Source organism: Tenrec ecaudatus, chromosome Y, assembly GCF_050624435.1.
Source record: "Tenrec ecaudatus isolate mTenEca1 chromosome Y, mTenEca1.hap1, whole genome shotgun sequence".
NCBI classification, from domain to species: Eukaryota; Metazoa; Chordata; class Mammalia; order Afrosoricida; family Tenrecidae; genus Tenrec; species Tenrec ecaudatus.
Genome location: NC_134549.1, coordinates 19062391 through 19084602, shown reverse-complemented (window position 1 = coordinate 19084602; position 22212 = coordinate 19062391). Strand labels below are relative to the sequence as shown.

At 46.3% G+C, this 22212-nt stretch overlaps 1 protein-coding gene across 1 annotated transcript in view; it reads right to left on the bottom strand.

Annotated features, from left to right (window-relative positions):
* Nucleotides 1-822: 822 nt before the first annotated feature.
* The window catches only part of LOC142435523 (uncharacterized), a 44439-nt gene continuing 23049 nt past the window's right edge, over nt 823-22212 (bottom strand). Inside the window, exon 5 of the transcript XR_012781562.1 lies at nt 823-10131. The gene's annotated coding sequence lies outside the window, so the exon portion shown is untranslated. The remainder of the gene's footprint in view (nt 10132-22212) is intronic.

Here is a 22212-nt window from a genome sequence, read left to right as displayed (position 1 = left end):
TGATGCAAGGGGCTTAAGTGGAGAGCAAATGCCTTGAGAATGATTGGGGCAGGGAATGTATGGATGTGCTTTATACAATTGATGTATGTATATGTATGGATTGTGGTAAGAGTTGTATGAGTCCCTAATAAAATGTTTAAAAAGAAAATGACGATGGAAGCATAGGTGCAAAAGTGCTTGACACACATGATGAATGTCTGGATTGTGATAAGAGATGTAAGAGCCCCCAATAAAAGTATTTAAGGAAGAAAAAAAGAGCCCCCAATAAAATATTTTAAAAATATTTTTCAATTATTAAAAAATAAAAACTTACAATCTCGGAAACCCACAGGGTGGGTTCTAGCCGGCTTTATAGTTTCAGTGACTGAGTCCACTGGATGGCCGTCAATGAGGCCCCATCCGCATGGGAACAGGCTCCAAAGAGTTTTAGTTTTACCACAATCACAGCCCTCTGCTGTTTGACCACTGTCAGCCAGTATTCCGCTGGCTTTTAAACCCAGCAACCAATCCTGCCACTCTCCCGTTTGGCATCTGTGTTTCTACCTCACCTGCTTCGATGTTTCTATTTCAGTTTTGTCTGTTTATTCATTCATTTCACATCAAGACTTTCTATAAGGCGACCACTTCTGAGGACCCGCTGCTGTCATCCCACTGTGCCTTCTTCTACGCAGCCTTGGTGCTCCTGTCTGGCTCCTGGTACAGCACCGGCTGTGCTCCATCTCACTTGCTGCACAGAGCACCTCATGGGACAGAGCTTGTGAGTTTTCTGTTGTCTGTGCCTTTCAAGGGCCTCAGAGTTTGAAGCACAGAATGTGTGGGTGAACTCATTACTTAGAACACACCAAGGTCCTTTTTTAAAAAATCACTTTATTGGGAGCATAACATTCCTGAGTTCGAGCGCAACAAGCAGCACCGTACAATGGCTACCAGTCAGTCTCAACACATTTCTCTCTTCTTGGACTCCGTGATATCAGCTCCCTTTTATACCCTCCTCCTCCAGGAGGCATGATTACTATTATTTATTTTTTGCCGTGTCTCACGCCATCCAGCATATCCATTCACATACACAACTGTGGTTCACTCCCCTGGAGCGGGGGCTATAGAGTCATCAATGGACTCAGCTCCCCCTTCTCCCCTCGCCCCTCACTTCCTGTTCCCTCAAGGAGCCATTACTCCTGTTACTGTTTCTGAAGGGTTATCTATCTTGGCTTTCCTGTCTCGAGTGATCTTAATTCTACACATGAACACACAAAAGTCTAACATGATGAATGAGGCAAAGCGAATAAAAACCGTGACCGTCGGGCAGGAAATATTAAAGAACTAGAGGACAGTTATCTGTTTCATCAATGCCACACCGCACCCTGGATTTGTCACCCCTTCCATGTGGGCCCTCTGAGAGGGACTGTCCAATCATCTCGCAGGTGGATTTTGGTGTCCACTGCATCCATGGGCCTTCACATGGATTTGGTTGCTTGTTTGAGGAATGATACCTTTTCCTGCCAACCTTCAAGGTTCCTCTTGTGTCACCATCACACAGAACAGGGCCAGTCACACAGCAAGCAGTCCTTCGCTGAATGCGGACCGTATGAAATGATAAAGATCAGGATGAAAGGTGAGTGAAGTCCCGGTCACTCGGTGGGTCGTGCGTGGGGCTGCAACCCCAGGGCCAGCAGTTCGAAACCACCAACTACTCCTCAGGAGGGACACGAGGCTCTCTATTCCCGTCAAGAGCTGCATCCTCGGAATCTCACAGGGGCAGTCTTGCCCCTGTCCTGCAGAGTGGCCGCGTAGTGACCATTATTCTTCAGAAGCAATGTGCCTCTTGTGTGTGTCTCTCTTCTACTGAATGCCACTCACCTTCAATGAAGATCCAGTCGTTCAGGAGACGCGGACCACAAGGTGGACATGGATTCCCTCTGGGTTAGAATACAGGTCCAACACGGGCCTTTGGGATGAGGGGCCCTGTCCAGGTCGCTGGGCTGTGCGCTGATCTCTGCTACCCACAAGGTCGGCAGTTCAAACCCAAACCTTCCAACTTCTCTGCAGGAGAAAGATGACCTTTTTTTTCCTTTTTCTTTCCCGTCACGTTTTTATTTTTAAATCAGTTTATTAGTATTGCACCTTTCGGTTCCCCTAAAGATTCATTCTCAGAAACCCAAAGGGGATGTTCTATTCTGTCCCAAAAGGGGGTCACGGTGGCACGGAATCTGCTCTGTGGCAGCGAGTTTGGTTCTGGAACGTTTCGGGGTTTTGTTGGTCTTGAGAAAAAGAACCCCCAGGAAGCAATGATGGAATCCTTGGTGCTGGTCATGGCTGAATCTCAACAGATGGCTGATGGTAATAGTCTGTTTTTTAAGCAGCAGTTCTCCATAAGGTCGTTTGTCCTTGCTGTGCAGAATCCTCAGGGATGGCTTTCTTATCTAGAAAGATCCTCCTTCAAACAAATACCCACCTCCTGGACACACAAAAGCCAACTGTAATCCCTTGTCCTCAGGCAACTCTTAAAGTAGTCCAACACACCCCCTTACAGAAGGGTCTTAGGGAGCAGACGAGCCAGCAGGGCGCAGTATACCAACGATGAAACATACAACTTTCCTCTAGTTTTTAATGCTTTTTCTCTCCCCTCCCCCATCATGACCCCTCGACCTGACACATCCAGCAAGATCAAAGTGTGTACATGGATACAGATAAGAGCTGCAAACACAGGGAATCCAGGACAGATAAGCCCCTCATGACCAATAATGGGAGTAGTGATACCAGGAGGGGAAGTGGAAGGTTGGAGGGAGTTCCAAACTCATGACCATCACCGGGACTCTGACTCACAACAACCCCATATGACACACAACGGATTCTGGGGTCTCCAAGGCTGTAGACCTGCACAGGAGCAGAAAAGGCCATCTTTCTCCTACAGACCCAGGTGAAGTATTATGTCAATAAAACACTACAAGCACAATTGATGATGAAAAGAGCATATAAAGATTGTTAAAATTAAAACCAAAATTGTCTCCTGCACGTTCTCTACAATAAACTGGTTCTAGAACAATCAAAACACCTGTTCAACATACAGCACAAGCAGATCTACTGTGAACTCCAGTGATCCAGGGACTGACGCCTGGTTGCTGGTGAGATCTTGCCTTCAAGAGAACCCCCACCCCGCATCTTTGGAACCCTACATCAAGTGGACACCCCCCCCCCATTACCTTGTGGAAGAGTTGGAATTCCTCCAGCTTCACGGACAGGAGATCAAGTCTCCATTTCGTGCACCAGTATCCCACACCCTGAGTAACCATTCCCAGGGGATATTCTCCAGGCTTTTGCTTGTACGTATTTGAGAACTCGAGCAGGTCTTTATGTGTGTAGCGCACTTCTTCTTGGATAATCCTCTCAACCTCACCTGTAGGAGGTTTCTGAGACTTAATTTTAGTGACAGGTCTAGCGGAAATAATGGGTGGTGAGGGTGTGTCCTGGGTGCTCTCAGCAATATCTTGCGAGGCATCTTCCTCAGGTAATGCTACTGATGCAGCCCCACCTGGCACATCAACTTGAATAGTTTGGCTAATCTGCTCAGGTATTTCTAAGGGCTCAATATCCTCTTCTTCTGGATCATCAGCCCATATGTTCCCATCCCATGTTTCAGGGTCCCAACTTTTCCCAATTAATGCCCTTACTTTGGTTTCAGATACTACTCTAGATCTGCAATTCAGCTGCCGTTGTAATTCAGCCACTCGTATAATGAGACTCTGGACCTGGTTCTCAGCAATGTCAGCTCTTTTACTAGAGGAGAGAAGGCTCTCCTTTGTAGCACAGATGGAAGTTTTCAAATCTGTTAGTCTGCACCTGAGGCGTGCTTTTGAGGCTCTGAGATCATCCCTCTCCTTAATCACACTTTCCATCGTATGAAGGACCAGCCAACCAGCTTCCCTATACTTGTCATTATCACAAAACTCCTGGAACTTATCAAATATACGATTGTCTAGAGCAACTCCTTTATCCTGCACGTCATCTACTTTAGGTATTATCTTTGCTATTTCACTCCATGGATTAGTATGGGTAGTAGACGTATCCCCGTCAAGATTAAATAGGTTGGAAAACCAATTTAAGAAATCCATATTTATAGTTTATTTCTCTAGAAGCACTCCTGTACCAAATGTATTGGACAGGGTTCTCTAGAGAGACAAACCAGATTGCTAGTAATTATATATAAACATATTTATAAAGATAGATATATAATTCAAGAAATGAACCATTAAATTATATACAGATAGATAATACAAGAAATTAACAGTTAAATTATAAAGCAGTGAGACACCAGCAGTCCTTTAAGGCTTGAGAGCCGCCAGTTGCCAGTCCCCTTCTGTAGAGAGAGCTGGGCTATATATACCCAGGCAGCAAACAGCAAGGCAGGTCCCCAACTGTCAGTCCCCAGCTCCAGAGATGAACATTCCAATCGTGTGGGCTTAAAGGGACCTCAACTTACAGCGACACAGTCCACAGGCTAGGCATCCCACAGGTAGTGTACCCCTTTAACTGAGGCACAGAACAACAAAGGTGAGGCTCACCGAGCCATTTATCCCTCTGCCCTTCAGGTAATCCTACTTGTGTTTATCTGCCAGGCTGGCACAAACTATCACACTTACCCTCCCGACACAACTATTGAAGCCATGAAGATAAACGAGCATCCATCTAGCTCAGAAGCAACAAAGCCCACATGGAAGTAGCACACCAGCCTGTGTGTCCACAAGGTGTAGACGGGACCAGGTACCAGATATCAAAAAACGAGAAAGAATTATTGTAAATGAACTGAAGACCCAAAGCCCATCGGTAGGAAACTGGAAACCCCCTTACTTAAGGGTCGTGGTGAGGAGAGGAGCCAGTCAGGGTGCAGGGTATCAACGATGGAGCATACAACTTTCCTCTAGTTCTTAAATGCATACTCAGTGCACTATCATGATCCTAATTCGACCGTAAATATCTGGCAAAAGCAGAGAATGTACATGAGTACAGATAAGAACTGGAAACATAGAATACAGGACAGAGAATCTCTTCAGGACCAGTGGTGAGAGTGGCGATACCTGGACGGTGGAGGGAATTTGGGGTAAAGGGGGAACTGACTACAAGGATCGACATATAACCACCTACCTGGTTGATGTACAACAGAAAAGTATGTGAAGGAAGATGTTGCACAGTGTAAGATAAGAAAAAATTATAATATATAAAGTATCAAAGGTTCATGAGGGAGGGGGAGTTGGAGGAGGAGGAAAAATGAAGAGCTCATATCAAGGACTCAAGTAGAAAGAAAATGTTTTTAGAGTGAAGATGGCAACAAATGTACAAATGTGCTTCACACAATGGATGGACCTATGGATTCTGATAAGAATTGTATGAGCCCCCAATAAAATTATTTTAAAAAGGAGGGTCCTGAGAACCTCCACCCCCCTCTGCCTTCACCTTCCATCTGCTGACCCTGAGTGCTTCACAGCCCTGTGACGACCACCTGCACTGTACGCACTGTCCTGTGACCTCCTGCATTCTGCATCATGTGGTTGTGTGACTCTGAAGTTAGGACGAGTATCAGGACTAGTATCACACGCTAGTTGTGTGACTCTGAAGTTGGACTTCAGTTGCATTGGGCTGGGATGTGTCCTTGGTATGTAATTACTTCTTGATATAAACCTCTTTCTTACACGTGTGTCACTGGATTTGCTTCTCGAGTCAACCTCAGCCTAACACAATAAGGTATCAAAAATGTTCAATTATAGCACATTTATCAGGCTAAGGGAAGATGCACTGAAAACTGAAACGGGAGGAAAGAAAGAGGAAGTGCAGGATCCACTCCATTCGTCTGTCACCTAACCTCAGACACCTCTTAGAAAGAAAATCGTGACTAGACAACAAAAACGAATGACGACTATCAGAGAAGCTAAAATGTGTAAGAGTCCTTATGTAATTGTGATACATTCTTGATAATTCAAAGGATTCCCCTACTCTACAGGTACAACAATCCAGGAATCAGCAATACATCAAACCCCTCGCTCCTGTGCGGTGGAGAAGCACAATGGAGACACCAGCAACACAGTGGGGTCCAGAGCGGTGGCAGGGCCGAGAGTGAAAGCAGCAGCACTCACTGGACTCTTCAGACTGGACTTCACTGAACAGACGCACCAGAGCTGAGACTTGAGGCTGCAATGGGCACATCCAAAGGATCGCTGAGGAGAGATTTCCCAGACAGAGGAAACAGCCAGAGAACAAGCCTCAAGGTGGGAATTAGGCTCCTGTGTTCGAGGAAGAGCCAAGGGCTGGGCGTCACTGGAACAGACCGAGATGTGGAAGAGCAAGGGGAGAGGAACCTGACCTGTGATTTGTGGTCAGAGGACAGATATTCTCATTCTCGGGGACTTGTTGGAACTGAAGAGAGTCTGACTTCTTTCTCATCGGGGAGCAGAGCAAGGTAACATTTCAGAGCAGAAGAGGAAACTGATCACACAGCTGCCCAAGTATTGGTGTGTACAAAAGAGGCAGGAGGAACCCTTGAGTTATGGACAAAAGCAGGGAAAAAATTATAAGTTTAACCTGTGTGGGTGTCTAAAAAAGTTAAGAAACACAGATCCACATGACACGGCTAGAACCACACACCACATTTCCGATCATAAAGCAAGACTAGCAATAAACAGAGCCCACTGCAGAGTCAAGTAGAGAAGATCAAAGCGTAAATTTGACTTGAACCTTTAAAACTTTGGCAGCAGATTCCGACACCTGTGGGGGGAGGCCAGATGCTCAGACATCCCCCCAGAGTGAGATCAGTTACCAGACTCTATGGCAGGCCCCACTCCCTGCTGTCAAAGCCAATGGACGCCTGCAGCCATCTATCTGGTTCCAGCAGTGGGGCTTACACCCTACTGACAATGGCTCCTATGGAGATGTGGGGAATTAGGTCAAAGTTAAGCCGCCATCCTAAACTAGGACCTGTCCATCTTGTCACATGTAGAACCCCAATCCCTCCCCTTCCTATTGCCTGTGTATCCTTGGACCACCCATCTCTCCTTGCTGTATTGCTTATAGGACAGCCCCTTCCTGTGACGTAAGTCCTCACCTGTAATTAGGGGGCTTGCACGTCCCCAGAGAACATAAAAGGGCCCTGGGCTACCATTAAAGATCTCTCTCTCCCTCCACGTGGACCATCAGCGGGGCTGAGGTGAGCATGCTACCATGAATCGTGTATGACTCCATTTATTTCAATACTTCACTTCTATCTCTGATGCTCTCTGTAACTTTACTATGATCTTTTCTTGTTATCTCTGTACAATTGCACCTACCGGACCCGTAATGATGTGTTAGGGGCTGGCTCGCCCAGACACACACCCCCTTGGATGCGTGCTAGAACTGCTCTGGTGTCTGATAGTTTCTGTATTTGGGGTGGGTATTTTTTGTTTCCTTTTGGTTTGTTCAATGAGGGGGTGTTTGGTCAATGGGGTCACCCTCTTGAAGCTAAATTCAATCGTATTTTTTTTTTTGGTACAAGAAACCCAGACTACATGAGCCTATATCATAAATAGAAGTTTTTAGGGAGGAGGGGGTACAGTGTTGGTATCGAGGTGAAGTGGAGATGTCAAGCTCATGTGAAAAAGGAATGTTTGGGAGCTGACTGTGGAGCACACGTACAATTCTGCTCACATGAGTTTACTATGGAGTGATATATGTATTAATTCCCAATTAATACAATTTTTAAAAGGCAAGAAATACCCAAAACGGACAAAGACTAGCACAGGTGGCCCAGCACTCACCATTTCCTGGCTGCAGTTTGGAGGTCTAAGGGTGTGTGAATGGATTACATGGAGTTCGAGCCCCAAGCTAAGAAAAAGTCCTCCTTAGGTAATGGTGCTCCTCAATACTTGCCATCATGAGATCACTGAAGATATGGGGGCAATAGGGAAATGGAAAGAAACCAGAAGATGCCTGCCTCTCATGCTATCACACAGAATTGCATATGGCGGTCTTAAAGATTCGTCTAAAATCAAGCACCTGTCTAAGTCAGACATCAACTGTCCACCTGGAAGGACATCTAGGTGATGGTACAAGGATTGTGAATAATAAATTCATAATACAAAGGAAGAAAGAGTGTCCGAGTTTAAATTCTTGGCACAGCGTGCGGAGAAGACAATGGATGACAGTGGAAGACAAACGTCCATTTGTAGGATCCTCACCTGGATTAAATCTTCCCCGTGTCCTTTCAGACTGTCCTCTAGGGGTGTGAATAGCCTAGCTATCAGACAGAGAACAATTATGACAGTTATATAATCTGGTGTCCATTTGGGACTTGAGAGGATTTAGAGGGAAGGGTGGCGTCTAGTCTGTCAATCGGGGTGGCTATCTTACCTATGAGGCCTCTGTGGGCATGGCCTTCTCCTGAGAATCCTGGGAATTCCTGGATTTTCTCGTTGTTGGGACACAGACTGCCTCTCAGCTCACTCCTTTGGATAAGACACATGACACTATGCTGAGAGACCGCATGCCCTGGGACCTGGAGAAGCCACAGGGAAACCCCTGCAATTGCTGAGACCCTTCTACCACCACTGGATCCAAGGACTTTCTACACACTGGCCTGTGATCCTCCTGCACTCGGCATCACTGCATGTGTTTCTTGAGCCTGTGAGGACTTTATAGACATATGGGCTAACATTGGACTTCTAGGCTTCGAATGGACTGAGTTGAGATGCTTTCTTTTCGTTTTTAATAATTAATTATTGGTGGCTTGTATAAGTCTTATCACCATCCACACATATATTCATTGTATCAAGCACTTTTGTTTCCCTCATCATTTTCAAAACATTTGCTTTCTAATTGAGCTCACTTACCCTTCCCTCCGCACTCTGTCCCCCATGAACCCTTGGTAATTTATAAATTACTGTTTTTTCATATTTTACACCGTCTGATGTCTCCCTTCACCCACTTCTGTCTCTCTGACAGGAGGAGGTTACATGTACATCCTTGTAATCTCTTGGCCCTTTCTCGCTAACCTTCATTCCACCCTCCCAGTATCAGCATTCTCGCCAGTGGTCCTGAGGGGTTTATCCGTCCTGGATCCCCTGTGTTTCCAGTCCCTATCTGTACCAGTGTCCATCCTCCGGTCTAACCAGATTTGTAAGGTAGAACTGGGAACATGATAGTGATGGCCGTAGGAAGCAATTAGGAACTAGAGGAAAGTTGTATGTTTCGTTGTTGTAACATTGCACCCTGACTGGCTCATCTCCTCTCCATGACCATTCACTAAGTGTCCGGAGCCATGAGGCCCGGCCATTACTTGGAATTTATTAGCCTGAGCTCGGAGTATTCTTCCACCCCAGCCCTCGTGACAGAGCACTGCAGCTGTGTTTGACACACTTAGCTTGCTAGACATAGATATGGAAGTCTCTGTTCTGTGGTCAGCATTCCCAGGAAGTACCCAGCCTGTAAAGCTTAAGCAAACGTGGTGCGATGTTCTTTAGATAAGCACCTGCATCCTGCTCCCCCCTTTGCTGGCCCACATAAGCTGTAGCTCTTTACTCAATAGACGAGACTTGATCAGGCTATTGTCTTGTTTCCATTTCTCATGCCTCTTGTCACCACAATTCCCACTCCCTCCTCCAGGATCCGTGTTGAAGGTCCCACGGGACAGGACAAGTAAGGGGACGTCTAATTGCCTACAGATGGACTTTGGGTCTCCACTCTGCACTCCCTGTCATTCACAATGATGTGATGTTTTGTTCTGATGATGCCTCATACGGACGAAGCGATCTTAATTGTACACATGAACATAAAAAAATCTAACATGACTAATGAGGTAAAGCAAATAAAAACCGTAACCTTCATGGCAGGAAATATTAAAGAACTAGAGGACAGTTATCATGTTTCATCAGTGCCATACCGCACCCTGGATTTGTCATACCTTCCGTGCGGTCCTTCTGAGAGGGTCTGTCCAATCATCTCACAGGTGAGCTTTGGTGTCCACTGCATCCATGGGCCTACATCTTGATTTGGTTGTTTGTTTTAGGACCGATACCTTTTCCTGCCAACCTCCAAGTTTCCTCTTATGTCACCAGTACATAGAACAGGGCCGGTCACAACACAAGCAGTTATTCACTGAATGCGGACCAGCTGAAATGACAAAGATCAGGATGAAAGCTAAGTGGAGCCCGGGTCAATCGGTGGGTCGTGCGTGGGGCTGCCAACCCCAGGGCCAGCGGTTGGAAACCACCAAATACGCCTCAGGAGGGAGACGAGACTTTCTACTCCCGTAAAGAGCTGCATCCTCGGAATACCACAGAGACAGGCTTACCCCTGTCCTGCAGAGTGGCCGGTGTGTGTGTTGTGCAAGGAATGCAGAAGCAAACCCATACGTACCCAGTTGAGTACATTGCTTTTTGTGAATGTCACCTTCACTGCAGATCCACAGATGTTCCGGACACTCAGGCCACAAGGACATGGATTCCTTCTGGGTTAGAGTACAGGTTCAACATGGGCCTTTGGGATAAGGAGGAGCCCTGTGCAGATCGTTGGTCTGTGTGCTGATCTCTGCTACCCATAAAGTCGGCGGTTCAAACCCAAACCTTCTACCTGCTCTGCAGGAGAAAGACGAGCTTTTCTTTCCCCTCACATTTATTGTTAAATCATTTTATTGGCATTTGCAGTTTTCAGCTCCCTATAAAGATTTAAAGTCTCAGAAACCCAAAAGGGCCATCCTGTTCTGTCCCATGGGGGGCTCACCTTGGCTCAAAATCTGCTCTGCAGCAGTGAGTTTGGTTCTGGAAGGTTTTTTTTTTGGGGGGGGGGTTCTTGGTCTTGAGCAATGAGGGAATCCTTGGTGCCGGTCGTGGCTAAAGCTTAACAGAAGGCTGATGGTAATAATTTTTTGTTGTTTTGTTTTGTTTTTGAGCAGCCAACTCTCTACAAGGCTGTTTGTCCTTGCTGTGCAGAATCCTCAGGGATGACTTTCTTATCTAGAAAGATCCTCCTTTACACAAATATCCGCCTCCTAGGCACACAAAAAAAACCAACTGTAATCCCTTGTCCTCAGGCAACTCTTAAAATAGTCCAACACATCCCCTTACAGAAGGGTCTTGAGGAGGAGATGAGCCATAAAAGGGTGCAGTTTGTCACTAAGGAAACATACACGTTCCTCTGGTTCTTTAATAATTCCCCACTCCAGCTCCCCCACTGTCATGACCCCAATTCTACCTTACAAATCTGCCTAGGCCAGAGCAGCTACACTGGTACAGACGAGAGCTCACAACACCGGGAATCAGGACAGATGAACTCCTCAGGACCAATAATGAGAGTAGCAACACCAGGACAGAAAGGGGAAGGTTGGGATGGAAATGGAGAACCAATCACTACGATTCAGTGATTGACATCTAAGCCCACGCCCCCAGGGAGTCAGAAAACATAAAAGTGGGTGAAGGGAGACACTGGGTGGTGTGAACCTTTAAATTATAAATGGTCAAGGGATCACCAAGGAGGTAGAGTGGGAGAAATGAGCTAACACCAAGGTCTCAAGTAGAAGGAAATCTCTATGAGAATGATGTGGGCAACCAATGTGCAAATGTGCTTCACACCATGGATGGATGTATGGATTGTGATGAGTTGTATGAACACCCAAAAAATAATAAATAAAATGGTCCACACAGCCACAAAGACCACAGAAAGAAAGCAGGGTTTGGGACACGTGTAACCATCAGCCAGGTTCCAAAGCCAACTTCATGCATTAGTCAGACACTGCTGGGAGTTAGGCAGACTACTGGGAGGAATGGAGAGGATTTAACAGCCAAAAGATGTGAAAGGAACATGAAATTTCACAAGCATGGGGGAAGGTAAGCCCCTACATGGTACAAAAGATTGGGAACAATTCTGACCCTCCTGGGACTGGAGAGGAACAAAGCCTGTGAGATAAAATTCCAAGGGTGTGAGAAAAAATTGGACCCTCTGAACAGGTAAGTGTAAAATCCCGACACAACCCAGAGAAAGGAGACCTTTGAACTCCGAGATCACTAACCAACAAGAGATCTGGGAATAGCAGGAGTCAGGTTTACTCTTCCCACCTGTTTCCATGTCAACAGTGACTTATCCCATTCCGCTTAATGTTTCTCAGAGTGTCTTCCAAATTTCATAGCTCTGCTTCTGATTATGTGCATTTTGTCCTTACCTTGAAGGGTGTGAGACTTACCCTCTGCTGTTTATCCAATGATACTCAACCTGTCTACTCTCTCAAATGCGCAATAACCTCCTCTAAAATTGTGCGTCTGTTTCCGTAGAGAATTTGCAGTTCCCTCTTACAGGTGGTGATGTTTCCAGTGTCTCCCCTTCGTTTCTTGTGTACCCGATGATTTGTGGTTCCATGGTAGACATGGACTACCCACAGAGGATGCAGACACCTGCAGATGAGTGGAAGAGACCGGGGAACACCCTCACTGCACCAGAAAACAGGTACGTGAAACCCTCACTCAAGTATAAGCTGAGGGGATACTTTCAGAATAACAAATGTGCCGAAAACCTCAGCTTACATACGAGTATCTAGAGTATATCTCAATCGGAAAGAACTGAAGAAAAACGCAAGGCACAGGTTTCATGAGTGAAAGATTCTATTGGAAAAAAATATTCAACAATGTAGGAAACATCAGAAGAGGATGGAATCAAGGAATACCGAGGATGACTAGGCTAAAGGCTTGAACAGGTATGGAAGGAAGAAGTCTAAGACGCCCTGAAGGCAGTGGCCCCAATCCTCCAGGAACTGACAGGATACCAGTAAGGTGATAAAGCACCAGGAGCACTTATTAATCTGCCAGGAATCGAGGACAGAGCTTTATGGACAACTGACTGGAAGACGGCCATACTTACACCCATGCCAAAGACAGGTGACCACAGAACGTGCCAATTAGCAATAATGTCATAATTTCAATCAAAAGCAAATTTTTACTGATCGTAATTCTACGATGGTTGAAATGCCAGAAATCCGAACAGATCAGAAGAGGATGTCTCCTTTGGGCTATCACTGATGACATGAGGCATTTCTTGGCTCCAACCATCGAACACCAGAAAGATGCCTACCTGTATTTTACTGACTACGTACACGCATTCGATGGTGTACATCCTAACAAACTGTGGGTCAGCTTGAGGGAACTGGGAATTCCAGAATACCTTTGTGCTCCTGCACAACCTGTACAGAATCAAAAGGCAGTTGTTGGCAGGGGACAAGGCGTGAGGGAAGAGGGAAGGGACAAGGAAGGAGAGAGGGTGCGAAAATCAAAAACAAAACATATTCAGGGATGGGGGTATAATGAGATACTGTCCCTGATTGGATGCCATGGGCTGCATGACTACCCAGAATGCCTTTCTTTGTATATTTTAGATCTCACAACAAAAGCTTGCTGCCCTTGCAGTAAGCAGCCCAATGAATGAACATTGTGCCACCAGGGCACCCGTGGGGGCTGTGCGCTGGCCTGTTCACTGCATGGTCAGCAGTTTAAAGCTACAAGCTACGCTACGCAGGAAAAGATGATGCTTCTATTGCCAGAAAGAGTTTCAGTCGGATGGGGAGAAAATGGCAACCAGGTTGGACCCATCCCTCCGGAGCTCCTGATGCCAGACCAGAAAATCGGGAGGTAAGGCAAAGGAAACGGGAGGTAGAGACCTGAAATTCGAACTAGGATACCAGGGTTTCTCCTGAACCCCTTTTTGCGTGGGATTTCCACTCACTAAGCAAACCAAGAATGCTTTAAAGTACTCTAGCACTGGTGAGCCCACAGGCGCTGGCTGTGCCCTTGCCGGGAATAGTGATTTCTGCAGGCAGACAACCGAGAGAGGACAGAATCCCAAACACGTGGGAAACCTCACTCTGGAGCTCTCCATGTGGTTGGCTACCTTGAGCCCATGGCCAGTGGAGTGGTGGCAGGTAGCCATAATTTACAGTAAAAGAAAAAATATTGTATTACCTTAGGAAGATCATGGTGTGGGACAAAGTAAGCAGAAAGTTGGGAGTCCAGGGAGCAAATGTAGTTCCAATTGACCCAGAAGGAAATAACCCCCATATTAAACTGGATTTCTCCCTCTGAGGGCCAGCCTGACAGCCCCCAAATTGGAGCACATCATAAGCAAAAAAAAAAAAAAAGGTGAAATACATGAAATATATATGATTGGTTTAAAACTCAAACCCAAGTCTGGTTGCTCAGCTCCAAGGAGCACATAGGTGGAGGCTGGTAACATAAATCAGCATAAGAAGCAACCTAGATAAGGAACGCCAGCACTCAGCCACAGGGCCTGGCGCCTTTGAGCACAACAAAGACCTGCTGTAGCAAGAGTCAGCTTTAAACAGCCAAGAGCTGCAGCCCAGTGACTATGAGAGACAATTACATGAGTATATTCTAGCTGGCCAGGGAGATAAAAAAATAAAATCATCAGGCTCAAAGGGCTTGCTTTTTAACTTTTTTGTTTTCTCTTTGCCTCTTTCTTGGTCTCTCACATTCTACTGCTCACCTCCAGACCATTCTCTTAGCCTAGGTCATTTACACCTGCGCCACACCCAGCTAGGTGAGCTCCACCCTGTGTAGCTAGATATCCTAGGGAAAGCCCTGCTGACTCCCACCAGGGGATACTCTGCTCAATTTTTACCGGGCGATTCCTGCCTGTGTTAGCTGCTGCAGGAACCTCTGCCCAACCTCCAGAACACCAAAGCAGGCAACCCTTCTCGGTCACTCCCCTGAGAGGGAAGCCAAAGGAGGATAAAGTGGTAGATTAATTCCATAGTGAAATAAGCTATAGGCAGTTCGAAGAAGCACTCCTACAAGTCTCCCAGAGAGAGCCAGTGCTCTTCGACTCCCAGGAAAAATGACACCTGGCTCACCTAAAACCGCAATGAAAACAGCCATCAACCCCAACGACCTCAAAGGGAAAAAATAGGAGAAACAAAAGGCAATGCCAGAAGATGTACTGAACATAATGACATGCAGGGAGAAAGCAGACATTGAGCTGCCACAAAAAGAAATTTTCAGAATGCTACTTGGAGTCACAGAGGATATGAAGGAGACAATGAGAACAGAAATCTAGTAAGATCATCGGAGAAGCTGAAGAAAACTTAAATGCTATGCCTGATGCTATGAAGCAAAATAGCATTAGAATTATTGACTTACCGGAAGGAGACACAACAAAGTCATCTGCAACAATACTGAGAGAATTCAAGGGAAAAGCTTCCACAGCTCAGTGAATGAAGACCAGGCAACCATTCAGGAGGCTGAAAGAACCCCAGCTAGACTAAATCCCAAGAAGTAGTCACCAAGGCTCATAATAGTTAAACTATCCAACTTTGACAAAAAGGAGAAAATCATGAGAGCAGCCAGGGAAGAACAAGCAATCACATATAAAGGTTCCCAAATAAGAATATGCTCAGACCTATCAGCAGAAACTATGAAGAAGAGGACAGAGTGGAGTAACATATTAAAAACATTGAAGGAAACCAATGCAGAACCAAGAATACTCTACCAAGCCAAATTATTGATCAAGACAGATGGAGAAGAGTCTTCCCAGACAAGGAAAAACTCAAAGAATACGTTAGAAGAAACCCAGCCCTACAAAAGAGCCTTCCCGACCCAGTAGGGGCAGAGCAACACTCACCAAGTATAAAGAAAAGAGACCACCACATAGAAAAATCTCACCCAGAGGGTAAAAAATAGAAACCAGATCTAAAAATAGCATTGACTTACATATAGAAAGACTTCAAAGCTGCTGAGGTAAGTTTTAAAAATAAAAAAAGGCAAATGGCGCATAGGGAAAAAGCTACGGTACACGAATATTCAAGGGGTGAGGACCCAGGTGGTGTGGCGGGGACCAAACTAAATACAGGGATACACATGGTAGACAACTAAGAAAGGAGGTGGAGAAAGGAAAAAATGAAGAAAAAAAAAGGGTAGAGGTGGCACAGGGCACTAAGCCGCCCAAGGGGAGGATATTGTTTGCCTCCCCATAGGGAAAGCGGCACCAGACTTCAACCCGATGCTCCAAGATGTGAATGCAACATGCCGGCGTGGAGTGGGGAACCAGTGGAGAGGTCTGGGAGGCTGGCCACAGTACCAAATAGTAAGTGGATGCCTGTCCCTCCCCCAGAAGAATTTATTTCAAAGGACAGCATTGAATCTGTAGCTCCGGGAGAGGGACATATCTGATCCAAGCACTCGGGAGCAGATGACGGGGGAGTAGGAGTAGAGCACATCCTGGCCCACCAAGGCCTAAGGTCGATGACACCAATTAGAGCAGCCAGTCCACAGAGAGGACCACACGGCCAGCTCCACCATGAGACATGATGTCCCTCACTGACCCATGGCTCTGTAGGGGACAGCACTGGAGACACAGTATGGGAATTGCGCCCGACCTGATCCCACCATGCCGAGGAAGGCACTGGGAGAGTGCAGCGGAACAGCAAGGGAATGGAGTGGCAAGGTCCCCAGGGAATGCGGAAAGTGGACTTTGGGGCCAGGGCATGGTGCCCCAACAGACTGGACTGGAAAACACTCCTAAAGGCCAATAAACGGCCGTTGAAATAACTAGAAGCTTTTCTTTCTTGTTTTATTCTTCTGTCAGTGGTATGTGATGGTTGTTCTGTTGTATATAGTTGCTTGGTTTTGCTCTGTCTATATAAGATAGGCTGGACCTTGAAGTTAAACCCCAAACTATTAGGGCCATCAATGAGGGAATTGGGACTAACTTGAGAACTTTGGCGCAGGGAATACACAGGCTATCAGAAATAGGGAAAGACACAAACACAGAGGAGGCACAAATTGACGAATGGGATATACTGAAGATAAAACACTTGTGTACATCTAAAGAATTCACCAAGAGAGTAATAAGAGAGTCCACAGACTGGGAAAACATCTTTAGCAATGACACATCAGACAAAGGCCTTATTACTAAAATCTACAATACTCTGCTAGCTTCCAAAAAGAAAAAAACCAATAGCCCACTTGAAAGGTGGGCAAAGGACTTGAAAAGAAATTTTACAGGGACAGAAATTCGAATGGCCAACAAACATATGAGAAAATGTTCCCGATCTTTAGCCATAAGAGAAATACAAATTAAAACAACAATGAGGTACCACCTGACACCCTCAAAGGTAGCCCAATTCAAAAAATCAGAAAGCAACAAGTGTTGGAGGGGCTGTGGGGAGACAGGAACTCTCATCCACTGCTGGTGGGCCTGTAAATACGTACAGCCACTATGGAAATCAATCTGGCGATACCTAAAACAGATGGAAATAGAGTTACCATATGACCCAGCAATCTCCCTACTGGGCATATACACAGAAGAGGCAAGAAACAAACCAAGACCAGACATCTGTGCTCCAATGTTCATTGCGGCACAGTTCACATTTGTAAGGAGTTGGAAGCAACCCAAATTTCCATCAACTGACGATTGGATTAAAAAACTGCTATATACATACAATGGAGTACTACGCATCACTAAAAAGCAGTGATGAATGTATGAGGCACATAGCGGCATGGGAAGAACTGGAGGAAATCATGCTAAGCGAAGTAAGTCAGGCACAAAAGGACAAGTACAACATGAGCCCGCTGAGGTAAGCATTAAAAAATTTTTTAAAAAGCAAAAGTGGCATAGGGGAAAAAGCTACTGTATACCAACATTTTAGGGGTGAAGACTGTGTAGTATGGAAGAGACCAGACCAAAACCAGGGATGTACATGGTAGACAATGGTGGAGGAGGTGGGGAAAGGAAAACAAAAGGATGAATATAAGGAAGAAAAGGGTAGTGGGGTCATGGGGCACTAATCCACCCAAGGGGAGGGTATTGTTTATATCTCCACAGGGAAAGTGGGACCAGACTCCAACCCAGTGCCGCAAGGTGTGAATGCAATATCCCGGCGTGGAGTAGGGAACCAGTGGAGAGGTCTGGGAGGCTGGCCCCAGCACCATAAATTAAGTGGATTCCTGCCCCTCCCCTGAAAAGAATTTGTTCCAAAGGACGACATTGATTCTGCAGTTCCTGGAGATGGACATATCTGATCAGAGCACACGGGAGCAGATGAAGGGGCAGGAGGAGAGAGTGGAGCACAGCCTGGCCCACCAGGCCGTGAGGATGATGTTCCTGATTAGAGCAGCCAGTCCACAGAGAGAACAACATGGCTGGCCCCACTATGAGACATGATGCCCCTCAGTGACTAAGGGCGATACAGTGGACTGCACCGGAGACACAGTGTGGGAATTGTACCTGACCTGATCCCACCACACCGAGGCAAATCACTGGGGGAGTGCAGCGGAACAGCAAGGGAATGGAGTGGCAAGGTCCCCAGGGAATGCTGAAAGTGGACTTTGGGGCCAGGGCGTGGTGCCCCAACAGACTGGACTGGAAAACGCTCCTAAGGGCCAGCAAACGATCCCTGAACTAACTACAAGCTTTTCTCTTGTGAACTGTTTTGTTCTGTTCTTTGTCAGTGGTTTGTTTTGGTTGTTTTGTTGTCTGGTTGTATACTGTTGCTTTGTGTTCCTCTGTCTAGTTTCCGTGCATGTTAGTGACTCCACAGGTCTGTCTGAATAGGACAGGCTGGATGAACTATCTGGATGAAAAACAACGGGACCGACAGTTCCGGGGGGACTTGGGGTGGGGGGTATGGGGGTAAGGAAGTGGTGTTAACAAACACAGGGACAAGGGAAAAACATGGGACCCCAAATGGTAGAGAAGGGGGAGTGGCAGGCCTGGTGGGAAATGATCAAGGGTAAGGTTGCTTAGAGAAGAGGTATACTCTAGCCCAGGTGGCGATGAAGCATGGTAGTAGGGCAGGAGGAAAGTCAAGGGAGATGGAGGAAAGAGCTAGGAGTCAAAGGGCATTTATGGAGGTCTAGACAGACAGGTACATGCAAATATATATAGGAGGATGGGGAAATAGATCTATGTGTCTATATTTATAGGTCAAGTATTAAGGTGGCGGAAGGCCCTTGGGCCTCTACTCAAACACTCCCTCAATGCATGAATACTTTCTTTTATTAAATTGGAACTCTATGATGCTCACTCTCCCGATATAACTGCTGAAGCCAAAGTGGATGAACAAGTAAATCTGGTGAAGAAAGCTGATGGTGCCTGGCTATCAAAAGAGATAGTGACTGGGGTCTTAAAGGCTTGAAGATGCACAAGCAGCCATCTAGCTCAGAAGCAACAAAGTCCACATGGAAGAACACACCAGCCTGTGTGATCGAGTGGTCCCGAAGGGATCAGTTACCAGGCATCAAAAAACAAAAAATCGTATCATTGACTGCACACCTCCATGATAGGATCGCTGAAGACAAATGGGTGCATAAGCAAATGTGGTGAAGAAAGTTGATGGTGCCCGGCTATCAAAAGAGATAGTGTCTGGGGTCTTAAAGGCTTGAAGGTGAACAAGCGGCCATCTCGCTCAGAAACAAATAAGCCCACATGGAAGAAGCACACCGGCCAGTGCGATCACGAGGTGCCAAGGGACCAGGTATAAGGCATCATGCAAAAAAAAAAAAAAAAGATATAAGTGTGTGTATGTATGTGTACATATGTTTATATGTATATATGTATGTATATATGTATATATATCATATTAAATGAAGGGGGAAGTGCAGAGTGGAGACCCAAGGCCCAAGTGTCGACCAATGGAGATCCCCTCATAGAGGGGTTTAGGAGAGGAGATGGGTTAATTAGGGTGTGAGGTAGTATCGATGAAGAACACAGCTTTCCCCCGGATCCTGGATGCTTCCTCCCCCCAACTACCATGATCCGAATTCTACCTTGCAGGGCTGGATAGGACAGAGGCTGTACACTGGTGCATATGAGGGTTGGAGGTACAGGGAATCCAGGGTGGATGATACCTTCAGGATCAAGGGTGTGAGGGACGATGCTGGGAGAGTGGAGGGTGAGTGGGTTGGAAAGGGGGAACTGATTACAAGGATCCACATGTGACCTCTTCCCTGGGAGAGGGACAGCAGAGAAGGGGGGAAGGGAGACTCCGGATAGTGCAAGATATGACAAAACAACGATGTATAAATTACCAAGGGCATATGAGGGAGGGGGGAAGGGGGAGGGAGGAGGGGAAAAAAAGAGGACCTGATGCAAGGGGCTTAAGTGGAGAGCAAATGCCTTGAGAATGATTGGGGCAGGGAATGTATGGATGTGCTTTATACAATTGATGTATGTATATGTATGGACTGTGATAAGAGTTGTATGAGCCCCTAATAAATTGTTTTTAAAAAAAGATAGGCTGGATGAACTATCTGGCGGAAGAACAATGGGACTGACAGTTCCAGGGGGACATGGGATAGGGGAAGGTGGGGGGAAAGGGAATGGTGTTAACAAGTCCAGGAACAAGGGAAAAAATGTCCCAAATTGGTGGTGGGGTGTGTGTGGCTGGCATGGTAGGTCATGATCAAGGGTAATGCAACTAAGAGGTAGAGCTGAAACCCAGGTGGATATGGAGCATGATAGTGGGACAGGAGGAAAGTCAAGGGAAATAGATGAAAGAGATGTGAGGCAAAAGACATTTATAGAGGTCTAGACAACGACGTACATATGCAAATATATATATACGAGGATGGGTCCAGGTAGCTCAGAAGCAACAAAGTCCACGTGGAAAAAGAACACCAAGCTGTGCAATCACGAGGTGTCGAAGGTATAAGGCATCATCAGAACAAATAAATCTTACCCTAGAGAATAAAAAGGGGAAATGCAGAGTAGAGATCACAGCCCATTTTTCAGCCACTAGAGATCCCCTAGCAGAGGAGTCTAGGGGTGGAGATGAGTCAGTGAGGGTGCGCTGTACCACCGAGGAAGAATACAGCTTTCCTCTAGTTCCTAAATGCTTCCACCACCCACCCCGCTTCCCCCGCCTATTGTGATCCGAATTCTACCTTGCAAGTCTGGATAGAGCAGAGGAGGTACACTGGTGCAGACAGGAGCTGGAAGCACAGGGAATCCAGGGCGGATGATACCTTCAGGACCAGAGGTGTGAGTGGCAATAATGGGAGGGTAGAGGGAGAGGGGGCTGGAAAGAAGGAACCAATTACAAGGATCTACGAGTGATCTCCCTGGGGGACAGACAACAGGAAAGGGGGTGAAGGGAGACGTCAGACAGGGCAAGATATGACAAAATAATTATTTATAAATTATCAAGGGCTTATGAGGGAGGGGGAAGCAGGAAAGGAGGGGAAAAAAGAGGACCTTATGCAAAAGGCTTAAGTGAAGAGCAAATGCTTTGAAAATGACGAGAAAAACTGTACAGACGTGCTTTACACAACTGATGTATTGATTGTGATGAGTTGTATGAGCCCCTAATAAAAGGTTAAAAAAAAACCCAGCCCTACAAAAGAACCTACCTGACACGAAGCACAAATAAAAGATATCACCACACATAAAGCATCCTCACCCAGAGGGCAAAAAACAGAAAACAGACCTAAAGATAGCATTGACTTATATATGGTAAGACTTCAAAGGCTGCTGAGGCATTAAAAAAGAAAAATGAAAAAAGGCAAATTGGGGGATAGGGAAAAAGCAATGGTATACAAATATTCCTGGGGGGAGGACCAGGTGGTGTGGTGGGGAGCAGACCGAATACAGGGATACACACGGTAGACAACTGAAAAAGAAGGCAGGGAAAGGAAAAAATAATAAAAAAGAAAACGGTAGAGGGGCACAGGGCAGTGAGCCACCCAAGGGGAGGGTATAGTTTGTGTCTCCACAGGGAAAGAGGGATCAGACTTCAACCCGATGCTCCAAGATGTGAAGGCAACATGCTGGCGTGGAGTGGTTAACCAGTGGAGAGGTTTGAGGGGCCAGCCCCAACCCCAACTACTAAGGGGACATCTGCCCCTTGCCTCAGAAGAATTTATATCAAAGGACAGCAAAGCATCTACAGCTCTGTAATAGGGACATATCTGATGAGAGGATATGGGAGATGAAGAGGGAGGAGAGTGGAGCACAGCATGGCCAGGGGGTTGATGGTACCAATTAGGACAGCCAGTCGACTGAGAGGACAACATGGCCGGCCCCACTATGAGACAAGATGACCCTCACTGAATGATTCATAACCCCACAAGCGACAACACCGGAGACACAGGGAATTGTACCTGATTGGATCTGACACACCGAGGCAAAACATCAAGGGTAGTGCAACAGAACAGCAAGGGAATGGAGCAGCAAAGTCCCCAGGGAAAGCTGAAGGTGGAC